General features: G+C 46.0%; 2 long non-coding RNA genes across 3 annotated transcripts; one reads left to right on the top strand and one right to left on the bottom strand.

The window, feature by feature from the left end:
• The first annotated feature begins 207 nt into the window (after nucleotides 1-207).
• Nucleotides 208-1,495, top strand: LOC123119204 (uncharacterized). Of its 2 annotated transcripts, XR_006458534.1 has the most exons (4): nucleotides 208-491; nucleotides 797-866; nucleotides 1,007-1,116; nucleotides 1,229-1,495. It is a non-coding gene; the product is annotated as an uncharacterized lncRNA (long non-coding RNA). The 2 variants fall into 2 exon arrangements; XR_006458533.1 differs by having other exon boundaries at nucleotides 797-1,116.
• Nucleotides 1,496-2,686: 1,191 nt separating this feature from the next.
• On the bottom strand, nucleotides 2,687-7,272 carry LOC123119203 (uncharacterized). Its single transcript, XR_006458532.1, has 4 exons — nucleotides 6,716-7,272; nucleotides 6,062-6,417; nucleotides 2,921-3,170; nucleotides 2,687-2,762 (listed from the first exon to the last, which is right to left on the bottom strand). It is a non-coding gene; the product is annotated as an uncharacterized lncRNA (long non-coding RNA).
• Nucleotides 7,273-11,447: the final 4,175 nt, after the last annotated feature.

Below are 11,447 nucleotides of genomic sequence, written 5' to 3'. Positions count from 1 at the left end.
TAGGGCATATTTCCAACAATATATCCCCGTCGATAGAATTTAAAGCTCTTTTATGGTGATTGGGGAGTTACGAATTGTAATTTCATGTAACTCCCCCGCCGATTTTTCTCCACCGTTGATTTTAACCTGTTAATTAAAATTTTTGAGTTTAGTCAATAAGGGTATTATGGTCATGTGTGTTTTTTTAGTACTCTGCTGGTCAAACCCCCGCATCTGGCTAACCCATCTCGCGAGAGGGGGAGCCGGCGCGAGGACCTGAGAGACGGCAGCGCAGGAGTGAGGACCTTGGCCATGACGCCGGCGCGAGGACCTGGAGGCGAAGACGCCGATGCGAGGTCCAGGAGGCGAAGCCCAGGCTGGTCGTGGTCGTAGTGGCCGCTCGCCCATGTACGTCCCCGCCGCCGCCGCCGTGAGGTTCTGGAGGGGACGACGCCGGCGCGAGGGTCTTGGAGGTCCCGGCTGCGCTTGGTCGTAATGATGGACGAACAGAGGTATATCTTCCCCTGCCCTCATCTCTTCCTCCCGTCCTTCCCTCCTCACACCTTGTGCTGGCGGTGGAGGCGTGGAGCAACTGCACATTGCAGCGCCTTGAACTAAAATTCAGTTAGCAGCTAGGGTTCAGATTGCTAGTGGATATGCCAGCAGTGCGTTCGCTAGATTGCGCAACTTCCGCAATCACTAATCGCATGAGTAGGGGCTGCCCGCGTCCGGCACTTGTGTTATTTTACTCCTTGGTTTTACAGCAAAAAATAGAATATATATCAATCTTGTAAAGGATGTTTGGGATGCTTTTCAGGGAAATGATTTGGTGAAATATTGATTGCGAGGCTTTGGAACCAAGTAACTACAAAACAATTGGAGCAAAGGTCAAGGTTCTCACCCCCCCAATATCCGTTATGTTACCGTGTACTCCCTCCGTTCCTAAATATAAGTCCACCTAAATTATGTGGTTCTCTATATGTATGATCTTGTTCCTTGTGTTCTTCTGTCATTTGACAATGAGCAGATATTAATCTACAGAGGCGGTGAATGGAACTCTAGATACTCAGCTTTCGACTCTCACTCGAAAAGTTCAAAAGAATAATCTGGCAGTGTCATCTGCTTTGAGTAGCTCAGGTATCATCTTTAATGTTCAGAATGATCCATACACAAGGCAGCAGTAGGAAACAGATATGCTTACATCAATACCACAATGCAATTTTTGATTTAAAAAACTGTGCAATTTCAGGATGGGTGGTTAGAAGAGATGGAAGGGAAGGCGCAAGAACATGATAAGAAGGATGTTGCACAACAAGAGAAGATAAAGGAGCTCCAGATTGCTGTAGATAAGATTATCAGTTTTTACTAGTGGCTGTTAGAAGCTATAGACAAGATGATGCATTTTTATTAGATTCAAGTGAGATTATTCAGATTAGCATAAAAAGTGCAGAGGATCGTGCAAAGCTTTGTTATCATTTGATTATTTCACTATATATTTTGTTCAGTTTCGATGTAAGCATCAGGCCTTAACAGGAAATTCAATTTGATTTACTTGGCCATGATCAACGAACACAAATATTACAGAAGATCGCCAAATGAATGAGAACTTGACAACATAGAACGAATCAAGAGAAGTATACATACAAAAGTGGCTCCTACCTTGAGAGAAGTCGTCACAAATAGATCGCGGACAAAAGTTTGTAGATAGAAGCTCATATTTAGTACCCCTCTGTTCACAAATAGAATTTAGAAACATCTTATAAACGGATGGAGCAGACAGAAATATAAGTTCGAAACATCTTATAAACGGATGGAGCAGACACAAATAAGTTAGAAACATCTTATAAACAGATGGAGCAGACACAAATATAAGTTAGAAACATCTTATAATTATGAACCGAGGGAGTAGACACAAGACCTATAATTATGAACTAGATGGATCAGAGGGAGTAGTACACAAGACTTGACACAATCTGAAATAAAATAAAGATACATTCAAACAATTAAATCTGAAAATCTCCAGTATGCCCCCTGCAAACCCGTGACCTCCATCTTGAGGATGGGCTGGTGCCATCAACCGTACCATTCCAGAAAGTGAAGCTGTGACAATGTGTGGTGTTGTGATCCTCTAGCTAGTTTTACTATAACAGAGTTCTGCTTACTAACTAGATCAGCAATGTACAAACATATGCTAAACTTGTTCATTGACAAAATAGGTTGTGCATGCTTCTTCTGTTCCATACTAGAGGTGATTGCCATATTTGTCAAGGATGATTATGGCTGAGGCATGGTAATGCACTTGTAGCAACGCGTGCAAAGCGGGCAAGAAATTCATATAAAGCATGCATCTTTCCAAATTGAGCCAATTCTGGTTTTCGAAGATATACTATACATAATTACTGTCCATTTTATACGGCGCCATACACTGCCTAAATAATCGGAACTATGTTTGAGGCGCGGGTCATGTACGTCTTGAGCTCCCGATTCACCTTCTCCTCGTCCCACATGAACCCCTGGATGTTCTGCACCCACTCGAAGTAGCCCACCATCACTCCGCCGGAGTTGGCCACGATGTTCGGTAGGATCAGCACGCCCTTCTTTGCCAGAATCTGCAGCGCGAACATGTACACTTCTCTATTGTCAGTCAATGTGTGAAATGTGTCAACAAATGCAGCTTAGTTTTGTGCCAAAATGTTGGTGTTCTTGCCTCTTCGGCCTCGGGGTCTGTTGGGTGGTTAGCAGCCTCGATCATGTACTTTGCTTTGATGGCATCAACATTGTCCCTAGGAGAAGAAGAACATCGAAAGGACTATTTATTAACAAAAATGTTTTCAGATATAGAAAAAAATAACAGCCAGGAGGATACTCTAACTGAGCTTCAGAGCATTAATCTGATAGAAGATAGGATGAAGTGAGCTGGGACGAGGAAGAAGAAGATTACTTGTTTATGACTCCTCCCACAGCTGCCGGGATGAGCACGTCGCACTTCCGTGAGCAGCGAGGTCGGGTCGACGGCGTCGCCTTTTGTCGGAGCCCTTGATCCCGCGGTTCTCTGCCGAGTGCTTCATCAGCTTGGCTATGTCAATGCCATTGGAGTTCTTGACAGCCCCTGTGACATCTCTGATGGAGACCACCTTGCCACCAGCTTCAGTGATCAATTGGGCAGCCCAAGAGCCAACATTGCCAAATACCTGAAAAAGGCAAGAAGACAATAATTGCTCATTTGTGCAAATGTAGGTGAAGAAACATAGTTCTGGCCTTGCTCCACAATGTATGGCGCCATTCTACACAATGATGATTACTAGCATTGTGTAGGCATGCTTGTATATATTTGGCAGAATATATGTTGGGGAACGTAGCAGAAATTCAAAATTTTCTACGCATCACCAAGATCAATCTATGGAGTTTACTAGCAACGAGAGGGAAGGAGTGCATCTACATACCCTTGTAGATCGCGAGCGGAAGCATTCAAGAGAACGGGGTTGATGGAGTCGTACTCGTCGTGATCCAAATCACCGATGATCCTAGCGCCGAACGGACGGCACCTCCGCGTTCAACACACATATGGAGCAGCGACGTCTCCTCCTTCTTGATGCAGCAAGGGGGGAGGAGAGGTTGATGGAGATCCAGCAGCACGACGGCGTGGTGGTGGAAGTAGCGGGATTCCAACAGGGCTTAGCCAAGCGCTGCGGGAGGAGGGAGATGCGTCACGGGAGGGAGAGGGAGGCGCCAGGGCTTAGGTATTGCTGCCCTCCCTCCCCCTCCCCACTATATATAGGGCCAAGGGAGAGGGAAGGGCGCAGCCTTGGCCCTTCCTCCAAGGAAGGGTGCGGCCAGGGAGGAGTCCATCCTCCCCAAGGCACCTCGGAGGTGCCTTCCCCCTTTAGGACTCTCCCTTTCCCTTATCTCTTGGCGCATGGGCCTCTTGGGGCTGGTGCCCTTGGCCCATATAGGCCAAGGCGCACACCCCTACAGCCCATGTGGCCCCCCGGGGCTAGTGGACCCCCTTGGTGGACCCCTGGACCCCTTTCGGCACTCCCGGTACAATACCGATAATGCGCGAAACTTTTCCGGCGACCAAAATAAGACTTCCCATATATAAATCTTTACCTCCGGACCATTCCGGAACTCCTCGTGACATCCGGGATCTCATCCGGGACTCCGAACAACTTTCGGTAACCACATACATACTTTCCCTATAACCCTAGCGTCATCGAACCTTAAGTGTGTAGACCCTACGGGTTCGGGAGACACGCAGACATGACCGAGACGACTCTCCGGTCAATAACCAACAGCGGGATCTGGATACCCATGTTGGCTCCCACATGCTCCTCGATGATCTCATCGGATGAACCACGATGTCGAGGATTCAATCAATCCCGTATACAATTCCCTTTGTCTACCGGTATAGTACTTGCCCGAGATTCGATCGTCGGTATCCCGATACCTTGTTCAATCTCGTTACCGGCAAGTCTCTTTACTCGTTCCGTAACACATCATCCCGTGATCAACTCCTTGGTCACATTGTGCACATTATGATGATGTCCTACCGAGTGGGCCCAGAGATACCTCTCCGTTTACACGGAGTGGCAAATCCCAGTCTTGATTCGTGCCAACCCAACAGACACTTTCGGAGATACCTGTAGTGCATCTTTATAGCCACCCAGTTACGTTGTGACGTTTGGTACACCCAAAGCATTCCTACGGTATCCGGGAGTTGCACAATCTCATGGTCTAAGGAAATGATACTTGACATTAGAAAAGCTCTTAGCAAACGAACTACACAATCTTGTGCTAGGCTTAGGATTGGGTCTTGTCCATCACATCATTCTCCTAATGATGTGATCCCGTTATCAACGACATCCAATGTCCATGGTCAGGAAACCGTAACCATCTATTGATCAACGAGCTAGTCAACTAGAGGCTTACTAGGGACATGGTGTTGTCTATGTATCCACACATGTATCTGAGTTTCCTATCAATACAATTCTAGCATGGATAATAAACAATTATCATGAACAAGGAAATATAATAATAACCAATTTATTATTGCCTCTAGGGCATATTTCCAACAATATATTACTTGTGGGTGCTCATTGTTTGCTCCTTTCCCCTTTAATTTCAGCACGTGAGGTGGGAGATTAGAAAAGATACTGATAGATCAGGCACAGAACTTTGGAATTGCCATTGATGGTGTCTCCATTGTAAGCCTAAGCTTTGACAAGATGCTTATCTCTAAATTATAAATGGGGAACACCTTAGCTTTGTGTGAAAATTAAAGAGATTGGCAAAATTTTCTCTGGCATTTTAAATGCGCAAAAGACCAAAGAAAAAGCAAATAATCTTAGTGAGTTCAGATAAAACAGAGAATTACCTTAAGAAGAGTTCAATTGCAATATCTTGAGATTACACTAAAATTTAAAGCTGGATGGTCAGTCTGGTCGCAAAACAACAACCATCTTTTGGCAATTGAAACATCTGCTTACAGATTTTAAGTTTTAAGAAGCAGCCATGGATTTCACCTGGAAAAGAACATCAAAGAGAAAAAACAACGTCCTACAACTGCTCCATCAGACACTAATGTGCAGAATAAAGGGATATGTTGTATGTTCTTCCCTCCGTCTAAACAATTTCTGAAAATTGTCACTTTCCTAAACCAGAAGGGTTGCAGTAGCAAATTTCTACTTAGTGAGCAAGTGTAGATGATTTTGGTCCTTCTGTCTTGTTTCAATCAGGTGCTTGACAAAAACAGTGAATAAACTGATATTACACTTGGGATACCAGACTAGTATTACTTCACTTTCCCCTCAATCAAATCATGATATTTGTGGACATAGCTTACTATTTGTGAAACATAAGAAAACAGGGACATTTAGGAATGAAAAGGTGGTCTTGGCATCAACAAGTATAAGTAGCTTTTACTTAACATCGACTCAAAGATCAACTCCAACAGTGAGGTTCAGATCTACTTCAGTACATAAAAAAGTTTTAGATGTAGTTCATTATCTAAAAATATTCATATGTTATTAAACAACAACATTCAGATCAAGATTGATAGTGACCAAATCAGAATCTTGCATACCAGGTTGAGGTCGGTTTCATCTTCAAAATCTTCAAGCATGTGAGAGATGTCGTTCGCGACATCCTTAAGTTGCTTCAGCCACAGAAGGATGGACTTATGCTTGATAGACTCCCTCTCAGCGTCGCGGAGCACAGCGTCCACCGACTCCAGCGTCATCTTCAGGTTCTCCAGATCATTCCTCATATTCCTGAGCAGCTTGATCTCGCCTGAAATAGTAGAATTCAAGTGTTCTATTGCCACCTTGATGACTGCCGAGGCGAGCATGCCCCTGAGTGCCTGTTGACATGGCTAGTGCCTGTCGAGTTGGGCTGTGTGCTGAATAGTAGATTCGTCATTGAAGCTCCGGCCTTATCAATCTAACAAAGCATTGGAAGCAAAAAAAAATCGAATCAACAACTGCAGAATCAGTCATGACCTGTTTTACATAATACAGATATCACAGACTTGCAAAATCTTAGACAAAAGGGAGTTGCCCACCTGCTCCATTAAGCATAACGAAGCAACATTCAGAATTTAGTTACATGGCCACTGTGTAAAGCTCATGTGCTTCGTGAGATACTTTTACAGTTTCCAACTACTAACCAGAACTGAAGAGCAATGGAAGCCGTGAACTTACAAAGAATAAGGTAGAGCAAGACTGTAACATATATGGACCTGTAGACGGTGCTGCGCCGGGCTCTCCACAGATCCGGCCTGGATTACGCCAGCAGCAGCGTGATCCGGCAAGGTCAAGTGCCTCTTGGACGCCCATCGGTCCACCATCGCGCGCTGCACGACGAGACGGCGACCTCCTCGACCTTCACGGGGCCACCGGTGCCCTTTCTCTCCGCCTCCGTGACGCCACGGCCAAGCCGGCGTAGGGTGCTCTTCCTCTTCCTCTGGACGGCTACACCGCCGTGCGCTCGATCTAGCTCTTGACGGCGAGGAACCACGGCTGCATCAGACGTCGGTCCTCCAGCCCCTGGGACCCCTCCGCCGCCGCCGCCGGGGTCATCGGCTCCGCCTCCTCGCCCCATCGGCCATCATCGCCGACCCCCTCTGCCGTCGCCACCGCCGGGGTCATTGGCTCCGCCTCCTCGCACCAGCGGCCATCCTCGCCGCCCCCTCTGCCGCTGCCACCGCCGGGGTCATCCTACCCTGCTGCTTCGAACAGATAGGGCTCGAACAAGTTTTCTACGGGAAGAGTGGAGGAGCAACCCAGATTTTTCTTTTTTTAGAATCAAGAGCGACCCAGATGTGTCGGGCCACACAGCGAGGGTGCGAACAGGATTTGGCCTTGACTAAAATTGGACGGAACTATCCTTTTAAAAAATGACTAGCCCCGCCCTAGTTTTGTAATGGTGCCAACACTATTTGTAATTTGAGTCTCGTAACTCTAGTTTCTCCACCGTTTGATCGCAGTGGATGGACGGCCCGTAAAATCGCCAATCACTGTAACAGTTGTATAGAATTTAAAGAAAGGTCAAGGATTTCCAAACAGCAAACATTTTTAAGAAGACTTTTAAGGTTTCCAATCTTATTCAGATTGTTGAATGCCAAATCAAGTACACCGAGTGACGTCATGTTTCCTAGTGCGTTAGGGATTTTTCCAAATAACTGGTTCTCACGAAGACTGAGGTATCTGAGGCTCGTTACACTCCAGAACCAACTTGATGCAATTGAGTGGCCTAAACTATTTGAGGACAGATCAAGCTTCTTGAGTTTCGTGAGGTTAAGGACGGGAAGCGATTGGCTTGCGGTATCAAGTGAACATTCAGCAAGGTTAATAAAAATTAGTGATGGAATCATGTTAAATGTATGAGGCCAGTCAGTAATCCTAGAGAGATTTATTCCATTCATACCAAGGTACTGCAGCAATGGTAGCTTTGTTAACCAGGTGAATAGGTGATGTCCGTTGAGTACATCCCGGGATAAGAATAACCCTCGCCAAGGTCAAGATGCTGCAATTTAGACAGGTTACCAAGCTGAGAAGGAACTCTTCCCGTAAATTGCATGGCAGAGAGGTTAAGATATCTCAAGTTCTTCATGGAGCCCAAGAAATGAGGTATATCATTATTTGGGCCTAGCAAACAGTTCATGCTAAGATCCAGGCGCTCTAGATGCTTCAAGGAAAGCAGAGATGGACTTATCTCGCCGAAAACAATGAATTAGCATCATTGCACGCGCCAAAGATGACAGGAACAGGACTTGTATTGGCAATGTGAAGCTTGATGACGTGGCGTGTTCGGTTGCTGCAGTGGACGCCCCTCCACGGGCAGCAATCATGTCCATGCCATGAGGCGAGGACATGAGCGCCGTCACTTGTGATGCCCTTGTGGAAGCTGGGATGCAGCCGCTGCCATGGGCATATGCTGGGGTTGCAGTGCTAGTGCATACACCAATTGTGATAATAAAGTGATAGTTATGACGATGAGGGTGGTGAACACTGAACAGGATACTGGTTGTGTGTTACATCAGTGGCGGAGGCAAGGGGGGCCGAGCAGGGGCCTGGACCCCCCTAACGATCGACCGAACATCAAACAGCTAGTATCAATTAACGATAAAAAAGAGCACGTACACATGTATTCGGCCCCCCTTATCTGGCTATCTCTCAACGTGAGTATTGGAAAAAGAAAAAAGGCCCAAGTCAAAAGCTCTCAATTGGAACGCAAAAAAAAAAGGCGTTGTGTTCTACCGTAATACGTGGGATTTGTGTGAAATTAGTCGCCGCCGTTCCATGCCCTTGGCGTCCGCTTACCTCCGCCCATACGGCGGCGGCGGGATCCAGCCTTCTCTGTTCTCTCTATCAGATTCCATTCAGATTGAATCAGGCGACAGCGGTGTTGCGAGGGAGAATCTTGTAGGCTACAACCATCGATTTTCCTGCGCTCCCGCTCACTACCCAAAGGTTAGCACTATTCTGATTAATCCCTATCCGTTCAATCTTATATGCGTCAAAAATATTCTTTCAATTTAATTTAATTCTTTTGCTTGTGAGATCTGCGATACTAAGTTTTCTTCCAACGAAATTACTAATATCATTGATATTTTTTAACGGAATATATTGATCTTTTTGTGTGTGTGATTAAAACGTTGTCAGTTATATTGAAAATTGTAGAGTCTGAATGAAAATAATACAATTATAACTATGTTTTTTGTGTGGAAGCGCCACATTATTACTACTAGTACATTGTCAAAAGTTTGTAAATGCAAACAATGAAACCATGCAGTGAGGATGGGTCAAAACTTTTCTTCCAACATCAAGCCTGTCAATCTTTCTGGAAAACTATAGCATCTTCGTTGCATTGTAGCAGATACTATAGCTGCGAATTCGAGTGAATTGAACTCTCCAATGGCTTCTATCGATGGTTCACATTGCTTCCCGGTTTTGTGATTCAAAAGTTTAAAACTGATACACTATAATACTAGTATAGAAATATAGATATAGATATCACCCGGCAAAAAAATGTATCTGCTTGGCCCCCCCCCCCATACCCAAATCCTGGCTCCGCCCCTGTGTTACATGATCGAAGAACAAGAGCTGGGTAGCTGCAGAATCATCATACGCGCTAAATCTGTATGCTATAGGTTGACTGGGGTATTATTTAGCTATGTACCAGACCATATGGTAGCAAGAAAAAAATTTGAGACAATGGTTCATGCAATTCTGTGGCCACACTGTGCTGGGAGTTACCAGCCACTAATAGTTGCCGTCGGTGTCACTCAATTGCACGGTGCACTCTGGAGTGGAGCAGGCTTATGGACATTCCAGGCTAAGATTCTTCTTCATTTTTGAAACGAAAAATTTCTTCGCTGGTATTCTCTTCTATAGTTTTCAACTTCAGATAACGTATGACAGCAAAGGAGATTGGAAATCAGCACAGAACAACATACGAGTAGTACCTTAGATGGAGCAGCTCCCAACCACGATAGAAAGAGTGAAAGGCACCTCCTTCCACTCCTAGCCCGGCATCAATCTCAGGGCCTGGGTCGACACCTCCATTGTAGGAGGCGTCCACGCCTGCATCCCAGCCGGTCCCGATGGACTGGGGGGCACAGCCCTGTGACTACCGGCGGCCGTTGTCGAGCAAGCTCAAACAACGTCATACCCGTGGCCGAAGACGCCCAGCTGGCCGGCCGTGGACTGGCGTCCCGACAACCGCCGACGCCCCGCACCACCCGGGTCAAAGCCTAGTCTCACACCGCACTGATCCGCCTCGGGTCCAAATCTGACCAACCCGAGCATGAGCCCTAGGACAGAGCCATCGTCATTGTGCGTGCGGCAAGCTCGCCCCCTTGGTCGGCACCCGCCCAGCCCCGTGCGCCACCGGCTCGGACCCAGGAGAAGGAAGACCGCCACCGCCACCTTGCGCCGCCTACCAGAGCCAAGACGCCCGATTCGCTATGCCATGAGCTCCACAGGCCCACACCACCACCGAGCCGCCTGAGCCGGCTAGAATAACCAGTCAGAACTTCACCATCGCCGAGGATGAGCCCCGCCACGCCGCTGCCTCCACCACGCCTTCCGCCATGGCAGAAGACAGCGGCCTGCGCCGCCCGCAGGCTGCAGGACTGCAGATCCGCTGCTGCATCCCTGCCTTAGGCACGCCTCCCCACAAGACCCATGCCACAGCCACGCAACCACCACGACGCCGATGTAGAGGAGCACCATCGTTCACATAAAAAAATCCTAGTTTTTTTCAAAACATCATGAAATTGAAATAAAAACTGTTCCCAGATTTAAAATAATATTCATGAATTTGAAAAATATTCATGTATTTAGAAATATTACCGAATTGTAAAAGAGTTCATGATTTTGCAAAAAAAATCATGGATTGAAATAAAGTTGAGATTTTCTTTTAAAACTCATGGATTTGAAAAAATTCATGAAATTTGACAAAAGTTCATGCATTTGAAAAGGAAAGTGCATGAATTTGGAAAAAAATTGTGAATTTTAAAAATAGTTCATGCATTCGATTAGGAAATTACATGAATTTGGAAAAGTGTTGGGAATTTTTTAAAAATAGTTCATGATTTCAAAAATGGTTTGCAGATTTGAAAATGGTTTACATGAAGTTGATCACCAAAATATACATCAAGTGGATCACGTGATATCCCATTGTCACCACAGATAAGCACGGCAAAACATACATCAAGTATTCTCAAATCCTTAAAGACTCAATCCGACAAGATAACTTCAAAGGGAAGACTCAATCCATTACAAGAGAGTAGAGGGGGAGAAACGTCATAAGATCCAACTATAATAGCAAAGCTCGCGATACATCAAGATCGTACCATAAAGAGAACACGAGAGAGAGAGAGAGAGAGATCAAACACATAGCTACTGGTACATACCCTCAGCCCCGAGGGTGAACTACTCCCTCCTCGTCATGGATAGCGCCGGGAT

This window comes from Triticum aestivum, chromosome 5D, assembly GCF_018294505.1.
Source record: "Triticum aestivum cultivar Chinese Spring chromosome 5D, IWGSC CS RefSeq v2.1, whole genome shotgun sequence".
Taxonomy (NCBI): Eukaryota; Viridiplantae; Streptophyta; class Magnoliopsida; order Poales; family Poaceae; genus Triticum; species Triticum aestivum.
This window is presented reverse-complemented; position numbering and strand designations above follow the sequence as displayed.